Source organism: Camelina sativa, chromosome 17 (assembly GCF_030686135.1).
Source record: "Camelina sativa cultivar CO46 ecotype springtype chromosome 17, ASM3068613v1".
NCBI classification, from domain to species: Eukaryota; Viridiplantae; Streptophyta; class Magnoliopsida; order Brassicales; family Brassicaceae; genus Camelina; species Camelina sativa.
In genome coordinates this window covers 19,841,582-19,857,163 of record NC_141896.1, presented here as the reverse complement: position 1 = coordinate 19,857,163, position 15,582 = coordinate 19,841,582, and positions in this window count along the sequence as shown.

Sequence of the window (15,582 nt, the reverse complement as noted above, 5' to 3'; positions counted from 1 at the left end):
AATGGAGATTCTAGAGAAATGGAAGGATTGGAGAATTGATATGAAAAGTTTTCTCCATCACAGTAGATAATGCTAGCAACAATGATACAATGCAAGACATCGTCAAATCTCAGCTTTTGATCCGAGATGATTTGTTGTGTGGAATTGGTTAAAGTGTTTTGAATCTTATGAAGGAGGTATATACATTATTTTTTAAAAGTTGTAAAAGCTTAAATTGTGTATTAACATTGTTACTTTGTAATAAATGTAGAAGAAGATGAAGTATATAATGGTGAAGATGAGACAGAAGCTGTTGTAGATGATGAAGATGTTGACGGAGAACAAGTTTGAGTTGTTCAGGATTTTGAGAGCTTGAACTTGAGCTGTGTTGCAGGTTTTTGAGAGTTTGAGTCTGAGTGTTGTTGCATGTTTTTGAGAGTTTGGGTTTGAGTGTTGTTGCAGGTTTTTGAGAGCTTGAGTCTGGGCTGTGTTGCAAGTTTTTGAGAGTTTGAGTCTGAGTGTTGTTGCAGGAATTGAGAACTGTGTTGCAGGTTTTTGAGAGCATGAGAAATTGAGTGTTGTTGCAGTTTTTTTTAGAACTTGAGTGAGTTGTTGCTGGTTTTTTAGTTTGAGTTCAGTTCTGTTTCAAGCTTGACTTCATGTATCAATACTTTTGAGTTTCGGATTTGATTCACTTATCAATGTTTTCATTTGATTTATGCAACGTTAGTGTGTTAGTCAATAAAAAACTCTTGAACTGAAATTTTTGAACTGAAATGTTTTCATCAGTCTTGAAGCAGACCATAAACGTAGCAGCTAAACAACCCAGAAAGTTATGAAACTTGGTGAAAATATCCAACCCAGTCATATGAAGCCACATGAAGAAACATATCGCGATTTGGGTTTTCGGTTAGCGAGTTATGATCAAATCCGTAAGATAGCTCTGAAACAAAACAGACCAGCGAGCAGCCAATTTTGAGAGCGATTTACCATCAAAACACAAGGAATCAAAAGGTAATATTTATATCACTGGAAAGATCTTGCTACCAAGTTTCTAAGACATCTTTCCAAGCGAGAATCCGAGTTCTGTAGCGATAGTAACTGAAGAAGAAATAGCAACTTGTGAAAAAAAGAGGGAATTTTTCACTTACACCCACTTCCCCTAAAAGTATTCACCCTTACACCCACTTTCTACTGTCCCTATACTTTTCTTATGTCAAATTACAACTTACACCCTCCAACTAAACTAACCTTCTCTTTTTTACTTTTTTCTTTTTCCTTCTCATTTCTTTCTCTATTTTCTCTTTCACTGTTAATATTTGTGGGTACTAGTCATACATGAAAAAAATGTTGAATAAAGTATTACTAGTACCCACAAATTCTATTGGTATCCACATGACCATGAATATATGGATTTGATGTTGTCATTGTATCTTAAACCCAAAATTTGTAGAATCCACAAATTCTATGGGTATCCACATAACCACAAATATATGGATTTGATATTGTCGTTGTATCCTAAACCATAAATCTCTAGAACCCAAAAATTCTATTGGTATCCACATGACCACGTATATATGGATTTGATATTTTCGTTGTATCTTAAATCCTAAATCTCTAGAATCCACAAATTCTATGGGTATACACATGACCACGAATATATATATTTGATATTATCATTGTATCCTAAACCATAATCTCTAGAACCCAAAAATTCTATTGGTATCCACATGACCATGAATATATGGATTTGATATTGTCGTTGTATCTTAAACCCTAAATCTCTAGAACCGACAAATTATATTGGTATCCACATAACTATGTATATATGGATTTGATGTTATCGTTGTATCCTAAACCCTAAATCCACATAAGTCATAAACCCTAAACTCTAAACCCTAAAACATCACTATGTATAAGGTTTACTTTAAAGCCAATCCACCCTCTCCACCACTAAAATTTGGTTAGATATATCCCTAGCTCGTAACCATAACACCACATAGATATTGAATCCATATAAGCCCAAAAATCTAAACCCTATACCCTAAACCTTAAATCCTAAACCCTACACCTTGAACCCTAAATCCTAAACCATGAACTAAAAATATAGACACATCATCCATATAAGCTCTAATATCTAAACCCTAAAATTTTAACCTTAACCCCTAAATCCTACACCTTGAACCTTAGACCATACAACCTGAACACAAAACATAGACACTGAATCTATATAACCTCTAAAGTCTAAACCCTAAACTATGGTGATGTTTGAACATGCAACAAACTTGTCAATAAATTTCATCATTGACCTACAATAATTATATTATATTTTTGAAATTTAGTTATTCATAACTAATTTACCAAACCACAAACTTTTCAATTAATTAGGTTTTCATATGTTTTTTAAATGTTCAAACATAAGTAAGTATCCACAAATTATACCATAATTTACCTTCCACTTATCAATGAATAATTGTTCAGCTAAAAGTGGATAATATATAATTTATTCACTTAAAATATAGCAAAATGCATCTAAAATATAGAAAAAAATATAATCATAAGCTATTGTACAAAAAGATTTATATAAGTGAGGTGACCTTAGTGCAGTGACAGGAGATAAGTTCATTTGTAGAAGGCACCATCACACCCGAGATCGAGTCCCGGCTCCTACAAATGTAGGAATTTGGCTAATGGGCCGGCCAGTTTTGTCCCAATGGTTGAAAAAAAAAAATTTATCTAATTTATTGATAATAACTACACAAATGATAAGAAAGAAAGAAAGATAAAAGAGATAAAGAAAGGGAGAGGGTGAGACCATCAATCTAACGGTTGAGAATAAACCAAATTAACGTAATGGTAAGTTTTCACTTAAACTTACCACATACCTTTTCTTCTTTTGAGGATAAAATTGTAAAAGAAACATGAACACATAAGCAACAAACTTAAAAAAGTATAAAGAGTTGGGAAAGTGGGTTTTTGTGAAAGATGTTTAGTATAGTGGGTGTGAGTGCTAAAAACCCAAAAAAAAACTGTTCTTGAAACCTGCAACCTTGTTTTCATCATTCTTTGATTTCTCTGCAACTATCAGCATTATCTTTATTCTTTAAGAGGAAAAACCATTGTTGATGGCATGATCAACAACAAAATTCACTATTTCTTCCTTTTGAACTTTTTCTATGAAGCTCTTTTTGCTGAATCTATTTGCTCTTGGTTTCAACAGACAGCGGTTACATGCTCTTGTTGATTGTGTGTTTCAAATTAGAATCCATGCCATGACACATACATCATACCAACTCCAAAATTTCCTATCAAAAGAAATACAGAGTTGCTAATTGCTGATCACACAAATTCAACATCAAAATGAACAAAAACTAATAAAGAAAACTAAAAACCAAGAATGTACACAATGCCTGCGGGTCGGACCATTAACCCGCTGGGTCTTGTGGGGCGGGTATGAACATATATATTCTTCCCGCGGTCCTAAACGAGACTGTCCGCAATGGTCTAAAAAAAATGTCCACAGCAGGGCGAGCTAGATGGGCGCGGGCTGGCTCATTTGGCACTTCTAAATCCTGGGAACATACTTTAAATGCTTTCTTCTTTTATTTTTTTTGGACATCACTTTAATAAATGCTTTATCGATTGCACTACAAGAAAACAGGCAATTTACAACTACATTTATAGTTGTTTAGTAGTCGCTATTTCATAAATTACGACTAATCACTGTTGTCGTAAAACGTTAGTCGGTAGGAAATTCAGTCGTAATTTAGTCGGTAAATAGCGACTACGTTACGACTAATTGACGTAGTCGTAAAAGTAGTCGTAACGTAGTCGTAAATTTTTACGATTGTTTTGTGACTAAGTTACGATTAATAAAAATGTGAACAGTCGTTGTGTACAGATAGTCGTAAAGTAGTCAGTAAACATTTACGACTATTTGCTGACAGTTTAACGATTAAATGCGATGTGAAGGAGATTAGTTTGAGAATAGTTGTGATATAGTCGTTAAATGTAGCAACTACGTGGCTACTACGAGACGACTATTTGACGACTGTGTTGCGACTATGTAAATCTAGATTTAATTACTATTTGAAGACTATAGGGATTAAAAACCAGAATCTTTTCTTTTTTGTTTTGTTTATAACTCGAATTTATAATCAAAGAAAGCCTTAAAATTTGCATTTTTAATTACCAAAAGTTAACCATAATTGTAATTAGTACACCACATAAGCAATACCAAAAAGAGAGAACCATATTTTTGTCACAACCAAAAGAGAGAACCTAACACTATGATTCTCTTAAGTGACAAGGAACAACACATCATCCCAAATTGTCAAGTTCATTAGAGTAAGAAATAGAGAGAGATAAGTAGCCTAAGAATTAACCTAAGGAGGAGATGCTCTTTATGTAGGAGGGTCGATGGATGCATCACTTGATTCAGACTCATGGAACTCGAGAAAGGCCGGATCAAGTTTCTGCATGAAATTTTCCAAGCGATCTATCTTCTTCTGTTGCTCAGCCACAACTTTGGAATGTTCTGCTTCACGAGCAGCAAACTCAGCATCACGTTTTGTCGCATCAGCAACTTGTTCTTCAATGATCCTTTGAGCTTCCTTCATTTGCTCTTGCAATGCTACAAACGATGATGACTGTCCTTGTTGATGATAGTTGTTGCCATTGAGAAGACCCTGAAGATGATCCTTGAGGCTACCGAGCCCAAAAATATTACCTCATGAATCCTTCTCGGTGGACTGAGAAAAGAAAAGGTGAAACTGTAAATAGAGAATATGAAAGTTAAAGACTCTTTAAATATAGATTGTGAGAAATGTAACTTTACCTGAAGAAAGATGGCAGTATAATCTTCTGCTGTGAGCTCCTGAACTTGTGAAGGATCTGACTCAATCTCAGATAGCTTAGCTTGTAAGTTTTTCTCATAAGTTGTAAAGATCTTCTCGGCCTTGCGATCCACATACGTACCATCTGGCTTTGTAATGAGTCTCTTTGAAAACCTCACCGAGACTCACTGGTCTGCCAAGTTTTTCTTCCTGGAATGTTACAAAAACAAAGAAAAGGGTTAAGACATAAGTTTAAGTTGCAAAGGTGTAAGAAAAAAAACAAAGTTACTCACAAAGCCTTGTTTGACTTGTTGATAAGATGTTGGCCCAGATAAGTGCATGTGAGGACCGAGACCATTACGGTCTGACATGCGAGCTTTGGAATAGATTCGACTCCTTTCTTGTGCTTCTTCAGTCTCCCACTGAGAAACCATTACTTTCCACAGGTCACCCTCGATCCATTTAGGTTGCACTCGACTAGTCCTAACGTGGCTAACCATGTTTTTCATCCGTCGTTGGCATATCTCATAGAAATACGCTTGCACTGTTCCTGTTATTAAAGGATCCCAAGTGTGTGTTTTCTATGAAAAAAGGAAAATATAATTACGTTAGTGAACAACAACTTAATCAAAACCTATCTATGAATGAAACCTCAGAACATAAAACTATACCGCAAACTCAAGGAAGTATCTTTCTCGTCTATCCGGAGGCACACATGACCAATTGTAGTATGAACCATCAAATTTGTTTGTAAAAACTCTAGTAATCTTCCGAACCAGTGCTGATCTTGCATCACGAGTAAACCTCACATTACAAAAGAATCAAGTCAGTTCTTTGACAGACATGAAACACTGAAACACGGTTGACAGAAACTAGAACACGGTTGTAATTCTAACTAATTTACAAACTAGAACACGGTTGTTTCAGAATTTGTTTCACAACTAACTAGAAAACGGTTAGTTAAAATCGTTTACTACACACTGAAACAGACATTAAACACATTCACTCGTTTACTACAATCTGAAGCCAACCAATAACAGACATGAAACACTGAAACACGGTTGACAGAAACTAGAAGACGGTTGTAAGTCTAACTAATTTACAAACTAGAACACGGTTGTTTCAGAATTTGTTTCACAACTAACTAGAACACGGTTAGTTAAAATCGTTTACTACACACTGAAACAGACATTAAACACATTCACTGGATCTGACTCTGCAAAGTTGTGACCTTGAGAAGAAGGATGACTTTGAGCGTGAGAGGCTGCATTTGGAGATCTCGCAGAATCTTCTAATGGATTCGATAGAACCTGTGGATTGTTCATCACTTCGGTTGATGACCGAAATGGATGCTCTACACCAACTCGATTCATGGAGTTTTGAAAAAGGACCTACGGTGGTGGATAGTTTCTGACCTGCGGTGCCACGGATGTCGATAGCTGGGGAGAAACGCGGACTTCTTCTTAAGGCGTCGGAGGCGTAGGATTTTCGGCCGCCGGAGTGAAGTTGTATTGAGGCGGTAGAGGGTTGAGTCTTCTCACCATAGACGATGGATTAGAGCCACCGGGTCTGAGAGAAGCGTTGGGGGCAACATTTCTCTTGCGTCCAGGCTTCTTGACAAGAGGCATCTTCGTTGTTAGAGAGAAAACGGCGAAGAACGGCGAAGATTAGGGTATCGATGTTAGAGAGAAAACGGCGAAGAACACAAAGAAGAAGAAAGGTGAGAATGATAAGAGATTAGGTTAACGATTAGGGTTAGGTCGTGTGTGATGGGCCGTTAATGGATTTCGTGTTTAATTAACCCAATAAGCTTCAGTATAGTCGCTTATCAGTCCCTAAGTAGTTGGTATTTGCAAAGACTATTTTTTAAAAAAAGGCTGGACTTGTTTAAGAATATAATTTGGTCCATTAACGGATTGGGGTAATTAAACCCAAGTATTTTGAACTTAGTCACTTAATAGTCGCTAATCAGTGGCTTAATTTAATCCTTTTAAATCCATATAATTTAATTTATATATTTTTAAACATAATATTTAATATATTTGGCTTAATTTATATATTTGGCTTAATTTATATATTTTTAAACATAACATTTAATATATATTACATATTATTTAGAACAAAATTCAGGATATATTACATATTATTTATTGCACAAATTTGACATAAACATAATTAGGAGGATTCTTCATCATCTGGTTCTTCATCATCCGAAGATGATAAATTACACAAGAATTCATCTTCAGGTTCCACATCCTCAACGCCGTAATCTAGATTTATTGGGTGTACTTCCTCTTCCAAATTGTCAAGTACAATATCTTCAATTGTAGTCATCAATACAGCATCATCATTTTTGGTTTGCAAAAGAGTCGTCTCTGAACTGTTGACATATTCTCCAGAAATGTTTCCCCTCGGATTCACCTTTAGAACATTGAACCATATTTGCTTCGGTTTTTTAATGTATGGATACGGAATATAACACACTTGTTCTGCTTGAGAGGCTGCATTTGCAAATTATGAAAGTTACATTAGCATATCAACAATAATGTTTTATTTATAGATAAATAAATACATATATATATATATATATATACTTACCTAGAATAAATGGTTCGTATTTATTGTACTTTCTTGTTGAAAGTACGTCTATGACACCACCATTGCTGATCCGAGTGCCTCTACTGATAACAGGGTCATACCACTTGCACTTAAAAAGTGTGATTCTCAAATTAACCATCCCCTCATATTGAAGCTCTATGATATCAGTTATGGTTCCGTAGAAATCCGCTGCATCAGATTCATCCGTGTAATTTTCACCCTTAGCACATACCCCATAGTTAAATGTCTTACGTCCAGCACCGTGATTCTCTATATGAAACAAATAGCCTCTTGTAAAATACATTGGCCATGTTTTGACTTTGTTCAAAGGTCCATGCACTATCTCTTGAACCCAAGTAGGAAATGGATTTGTGGCGTTCCAGTAAGTAACCTGCATATATATATGTATAAGTTATTTTCAATAATTTTAATAAGTATTTATATATAGAGTATTGTTGTCACACACATATTCTTTAACTCATAAATGATATTCGTCTACTCTTTTGGCGGAGAGTTCCTTCTCGGGAAGTCCTGAATATTTTGCTGAAAGAAAATCCTCGAACATACTATATATACAAGACAAACACAAATATATGAGAGATCATAGCAGTTATATATAATTTGAGCGATCCCTATTTAATTATATATATACCTCTCAATTGGCTTGAAATAGTCACAATTTCTTAAAACATATGCGTGTGCGCATTGATAGTCTCGGCTTGAGAGCCATGTTTCATGCATTTCCCCACTTGGACGGCCAACGTGAGTAAATATAGAAGGCACTCTAGGCACATGATATACAGGGTTTTCACCTTCATCAAATCTTGTTAACCTGACCAAATGATTGAAAATTAAATATATATTCACACAATAAATTCAAATCTTGACAGCATTTACCTTGATTTTGTTTGTATGTTCTCGGCAAAGTAGTGCTCTGAGAAGTATGCAATCTCTTCATTGATATATGATTCAACAATTGATCTTGCTGCATACCTTTTGTTCTTTGCTTTTCCTTTCAATTTTTAAAAAAATCTTTCAAAAGGATACATCCACCTATATTGGACAAGACCTCCTAATTCAGCTTCGTAAGGGAGATGTATAGGCAGGTGCTCCATCACATCAAAAAAGGATGGTGGAAAGATCTTTTCCAAGTTGCATAGGATGAGAACTATATTCTATTTTAGAATTTGAAGGCGACTTGTATGCAAAGTCCTAGAACATAAGTCCCGGAAAAATGCTCCAACCCCTACAAGATATATTCAAACTTCAATATCACATTAAGATATATATAAGTACTTCATAAATAAATAAAATTTTGATTTATTAATTAACGAGTACCTGATAACGCAAGGTGGACATTCCTGTGTAGCAGTTCTGCAAAGATAAATGGAAGTAACCGTTCCATAAAAACATGGCAATCATGGCTCTTCATGCCTGAAAACTTTCCATTTTCCATATCAACACAACTAGCTAAGTCTGACGAATAACCATCTGGGAATTTAACTGAGTGTTTCACACATTCCAATAAGCTTGTTCTGGCTTTGTCTGTCAATGTATATGCCGGGAAAGGTGCTTTACCCCTACTATCAAGATGTAAGTGTGGCCGAGAACAAAAATTCACTAAATCCAATCTTGACATGATGGTATCTTTTGATTTACCCTTCACACGCATAAGAGTATACATGATGTTGTCCAAAAAATTCTTCTCTGTATGCATCACGTCAATATTTTGTCGTAGATTGAGGTCCCTCTAGTATGGCAGCTGCCACAATATGCTTTCTTTGTGCCAGTTGTGTTGCTTCCCATATCCTGGCATCTTCTTTTCATGACCATTTCCACCGACGTCCTTCGTTTTTGGTGGATTCACACCACTCAATCGCTCAGAGTAAATTTGCTCACCGGTCAAAGACTCAGGTGGATACTCTCTCATAGCGTCTTTACCTTTTAAGAAGTCTTTTTTATTCCGCCTAAGAGGATGAGCATGAGGAAGAAATCTCTGGTGACAATCAAACCAAAATGTCTTCCTTCCATTAGGTAGATAAAAAGACTTTGTATCGTCCATGCAAACTGGACAAGACAATTTACCATGTGTTGTCCATCCAGATAACATGCCATATGTCGGGAAATCGCTGATCATCCACATCAGCGCTGCTTTTAGATTAAAATTTTGACTCAAGGACACATCGTACGCATCAACTCCAGTAGAACACAACTCTTTAACTCCTCAATAAGAGGTTGGAGAAATATATCAAGACTAGCTCGCAGATGATTTGGCCCAGAATTCAGAATTGTAAGAAACAAATACTCGGTATTCATGCACATTCCAGGGGGTAGATTATATGGCGTCAAGATCACAGGCCATAAAGAATGATTTCTAGACATCCCAAATGGATTGAACCCATCGGTACATAATCCGGTACATAATCCAAGATACATGTTACGGGGTTCTTCGGCAAAACGAGGATGTTGTTCTTGAAAATACCTCCACTCCGCTGCATCAGAAGGATGATTCATTTCTCCCTCCTTTGTTTGGTGCTCGGCATGCCATCTCATTGCTGTTGCAGTCTTGTGGCTTTGATATATTCTCTTCAATCTATCAGCAATAGGCAGATACCACAAACGAGTATATGGTACTTTGGTTCTACGTCGGCCCTCCCGAGGCTTCCATCTTTGTGCACCACAAAACAGACATTTATCTTCCTTTTCGTCATCTTTCCAATATATCATACAATTGTTAATACAAACATCAATTGTATGATATGGGAGGCCTAAATTGCGCATCAATTTTTCGGTCTCATAATGTGAACCAGTAGCTTGGTTTCCTTCTGGTAAATAATCAGTCAATATTTCACAAACCGAATCCACTAACTTTTCACTCATATTATAATTATTTTGCATGACTCTAGCAGCTAGGGATAATTGTGAGTGACCTTAATGACAACCATCATATAATGGATTTTTTGCATCTTCTAACAAGTCGTAGAATTTCTTGGAATGGTTAAGTACCGGTTCCTCGACATTCTGATAACTACCATCTTGATGATAATTATCTTGATGATAATTATCATGTAAACTTATGTTATAACGAAATGCATCATTCACCATATCCACATATCTATCTCCTACCACATTACCCACTTCTTCATTCCCACTTACAAACGTTAGATCTACATAACTCGTTCCTATGCCCATATTAATTTCTTCCCCATGTTTATACCAAACATAATAATCTGGCATAAACCCATAGCAAAAAATATGATTCCAAATTGTACCCCCCGGAAGACGCCTACCGTTTTTGCACTTATCACAAGGGCAGTGAAACTTACCACCATTATTTTGTGCTAAACGCTGACTATTTGCAAAAGCCATGAACTCCTCTACCCCGGTGCTGAACTCTTCCGTGAAATTTCCCGTCACTTCATCAAGCCTCTTATACATCCACTCCCAAAAATGACTATAATTAGAACTTCCCGCCATTATTAAAGATCTCTCACTCTTGTTTTTTTTTCTCACTCTTGTTTTTTTTTCTCTTTTGATTTTTTTTTCTCACTCTCGAATTTTTTTCACTCGAATTTTTTTTTCTCACTCTCGATTTGTTTTTTGCTAATGCTCTTGCTTGTGGTGTGAATGAAATAAGAAACGAAGGTGTGGTATATATAGAGTATTTTGGCGACTAAATACCGACTGTAAAACGACTGTGATGTGACTCAAACTAACAATCGCAACAAAACAAAGCTTACCAACCCCACAAACGAATAAAACGGGTTTCTTTTTGGCCGACATGTTTGCGACTCACCTCAATAGTCGCTTAGTAGTCGCCAAATGGCCGACTAACTAATGTAGTCGTATGTTAGTAGCCAAATTAACGACTCGCCGCAGTAGTCACCATGTAGTCGCCAAATTAGCTACTGTTTGCTGATAAAATTACTTTCTAGTCTTTCAGTCGTAAAGTAGTCGCTAATAAACGAGTACTGAACCAACTACTAATTTCAGTCGGTAAAAAATGACTAACTTACGACTAAATTTTAGCAGTTGTAAAGTCGTAGTTAAATAGTCGTTATATAGTCACTAAATTTGGCGACTACGAGTTTAGTCGCCAATCATAGTCATAAATTGCCTGTTTTCTTGTAGTGTTGGCTCATATCTTATTTTGTTTATTGTTTTTGATTGACACATGGTTTATAATTGTCGATCTAGTATATCGTATATATGTATATATATAATCATACTCATGCTTAGTTTATTGTGGAGGTCCATCTGCTAGTTTATAATTATCGATATGACTTCCTCTTAGTTGGACATGTCGTAGAAGACTAGAAGTGTGCATAATTATGTTTTATTGTTCGACTCAAATTTGTTTAGTCAATATTGTCCTGCTTTTATTTCTTTGGTTAGTTCTCTTAAACCGAAGACTAATATGTGACTGAAGGCATCATGGTTATTATACCACATCATGCTTAAATTGATTTGATCGTTTATTGTTTTAACTTATCCTCTCAATATTTAATACATATCACTTATTAGTTAAACATGTTGAATCACATGTTTATTGTCAATCAATTATTTGATCGAATCATACTAATACTAGATTTGGATCCGTGTTAGAGCACGAGTTCAAATTTCTTTTATTTATACTATAATTTTAGAATAAAATGTAATTTTTATGATTATTTTTAAAACTTTTTTTGGATAAAAAATTATACAATAAAATTATATGCTAAATATGATGGATTGAAAAAATACCTATTTTGTAAGTTTTATATTGTTAATTTTGTAATTTTATGTATGAGAAATGGTTATGTTTGTTATTTTTTTTTTAATTTTTGAACATGTTTGGTGAAAGTGTTTTAATATGACCCGTGCTTAGGTTATATTTTATTTTTAATTGCAAAATAAGATCTCTAAAATCACAATTAAGTGTAATAAATTACCAAGATTTTATTCTTTTTTATTTCTAACAGTATATATTTTGTAACAATACATGGAATACTAAAGATTTTATTTTGAAAATTGTATAAATCATTGGAATATTCTCTTTAAGAGGATTCCTTGGGATATTCTTAAGTATATTCATATATCACACATATTGACCAATTAATATATAAAATTTTTTTGTAACCAACCTATATTTAATCTATAACATATTTTGTAACCAACTTATAAAAATTATATAGTTTACAAAAAAAAGTTGTGAACTTCCGTTTTGATATAGGAACCCAGAAGAGGGAACCCACGTAGATAGATGGAAATAGGAAAATGGTTGATAACACTGTTCTGCCTATTCAATGGATGATAGATGGAATGCAGTGAAGAGATGGAGAATAGACAAATGGTTGAAAACACTGTTCTGTCTATTTGGTAGCAGTGGAAGATGAAAGATAGATGGATGGATTGAGGGACGCCACACAGATCTGTGAAAGGATCTATGATAAGTCAAATCTCAGTCTTCAAGGATTCACACACAAGAAGAAGGAGAAAAGGGTGGTTGCTTCTATCTCAGAAGATAACCTAAGAAAACTCTCATTTTATTTCATAAAAACTTGAAAGGTTACAATGCTGAGAAGGGACCTTATATAATGATCCAGCAGCGGGGGACCTTCTAGGGTGGAAATTTATTACAAATAAAAAGACTAAACTTGCAAAAACAACAGACTCAATTTTAGGACTTAAATAAATAAAAAGACTCATAAAGACCCAACGGTCGATTCCTGCAAAACAAGAAAGAACAAACATTTATTATTTGAATTCAAACACTCACCTTGAAATAGCTCTCATGCACGCTCCAGCCCTTCATTGATTGCTTCGGAAATGATGAAAAGAACGGGTTCTTTACTTCCTTGTAAAACCGGCAAAAATGATGCTTTTGGAGCCTTCTCTTTGGAATCTTCTAGCTCAATGAGAGTAATCAGAATTTCAATGGACTTGTTGAATTGCCCCCTTAATGTTCTTGCTCCCAACTTTGTCATAGGTTTGTGTATCATTGTTGGCAGAACAGGTTCTTCAAGAAATGGTAGAACGGGTTCTTCAAGAAGTGGAAGAACGGGTTCTTTGAGAAATGGCAGAACGGGGTCTTTCGGAAGTTTACTATTGATGTCCTCATCATTCCCTCCCTCTTGAGAAAGTTCTGTCTGCAGAACTATTTCATCTGCATGGAAAGGAGATAAATCAGCAACATTAAAGGTAGGAGAAATATTCAACTCACCTGGTAGCTCAATCTTGTAGGCATTGTCATTGATTTTCTCTAAGACCCGAAATGGTCCATCTCCTCTTGGTGACAGCTTGGACTTCCTCTCCTTTGGAAATCTCTCTTTTCTCATGTGTAACCAGACCCAATCTCCAGGTTCAAACGTCAACTCCTTGCGGTGCTTATCCGCATGCTCTTTGTTCTTGCGCTCTTCTTCTCAAGATTCTCTTTAACCTTTCGGTGGAGTTTCTTCATAAAATCATCTTTGGTGACTCCTTCTGCACTAGAATAAACAGCTTGGGGCAGAGGTGTGATGTCTAATGGGGTTAGAGGATTAAAACCATAGACAACTTCAAATGGAGAGAATTTGGTACCAGAATGTTTAGCATGATTATAAGCAAATTCAATGTAGGGTAAACAAGATAGCCAGTTTCAGAGATTCTTACCCACCGTAGCTCTCAATAGAGTGGAGAGAGTACGATTAACTACCTCAGTTTGGCCATCAGTTTGAGGATGACAAGTGGTGGAGAAGAGTAGCTTAGTTCCTAGCTTTTTCCACAAAGTCTTCCAAAAGTGGCTGAGAAATTTGGTGTCTCGATCTGAAACAATGGTCCTTGGTATTCCATGTAAACGCACAAATTCTTTGAAAAAGAGTTCAGCAGTTTGAGTAGCATCATTTGTCTAGTTACATGGAGTGAAATGCGCCATTTTAGAGAACCGGTCCACCACAACAAAGATAGAATCTCAGTTGTTGATCTTAGGTAGCCCTAAAACAAAATCCATAGAAATATCTACCCATGGTAGGTTAGGAATAGGCAAAGGCATATATAAACCATAAGGATGTGACCTGGATTTTGCTTTCAAGCAAGTGATGCACTTTGCGTAGAACCTTTCCACATCTCTTTTCAAATGCGGCCAAAAGAAATGTTCCATAAGAACACTTAGAGTTTTATCACGCCCAAAATGTCCCATAAGTCCTCCTCCATGTGCTTCTCCTATTAGCAGCTCTCTCATGGATCCTTGAGGAATGCACAGTTTTTTGTCCTTGAAGAGAAATCCATCATGTTGGTAGTATGACCCATAAGCGGATTTGCTTGTTTCCTTAAAGGCTTCTTTGAAATCTGGATCCTCCTCATATAGACCTTTGATGTGATCAAATCCCATGACTTTAGCCTCCATTGTAGTGATCAAAGCATGTCTCCTTGATAAAGCATCAGCTACAATGTTCTCTTTGCCCTTCTTGTACTTAATCACATATGGAAATGTCTCCACAAATTCAAGCCACCTTGCATGTCTCTTCTTAAGTGTAGTTTGTCCTCTTAGGTGCTTGAGTGTCTCATGATCCGTATGAATAACAAACTCTTTGGATAACAAATAATGTTGCCAAGTTTCTAGAGATCTTACCAAAGCATAGAGCTCTTTATCATATGTTGGATAATTAAGTGCAGCTCCACTGAGTTTCTCACTGAAGTATGCTACTGGTTTTCCTCCTTGAGTTAGAACAACACATATTCCTGTACCAGAAGCATCACATTCAATTTCAAACATTTTATCAAAGTTAGGAAGTACCAAAACAGGTGTATTTGTTAGGCTGTCTTTGAGCAGTTTGAATGCATCCTCTTGTGCTTGGCCCCATTTGAATTCCACATTCTTTTTAATCACTGATGTCAAGGGTGCAGCAATGGTACTAAAATCCTTCACACATGTCCTATAGAAGCTAGCCAGCCCATGAAAGCTCCTAACATGTCCAATGGTTATTGGAGTTGGCCAGTCTTGTATAGCCTTGATCTTTTCCTCATCGACCTTTAGTCCCTGAGAACTCACACAAATCCTAGAAACACAACTTGATCAGTGCAAAATGTGCATTTCTTAAGATTAGCATAGAGATGTTCAGCCTTAAGCGCTTTTATCACCATTTCAAGATGCTTTACGTGATCTGCAAGACTTGTGCTATAAATCAAGATATCATCAAAATAAACAACCACA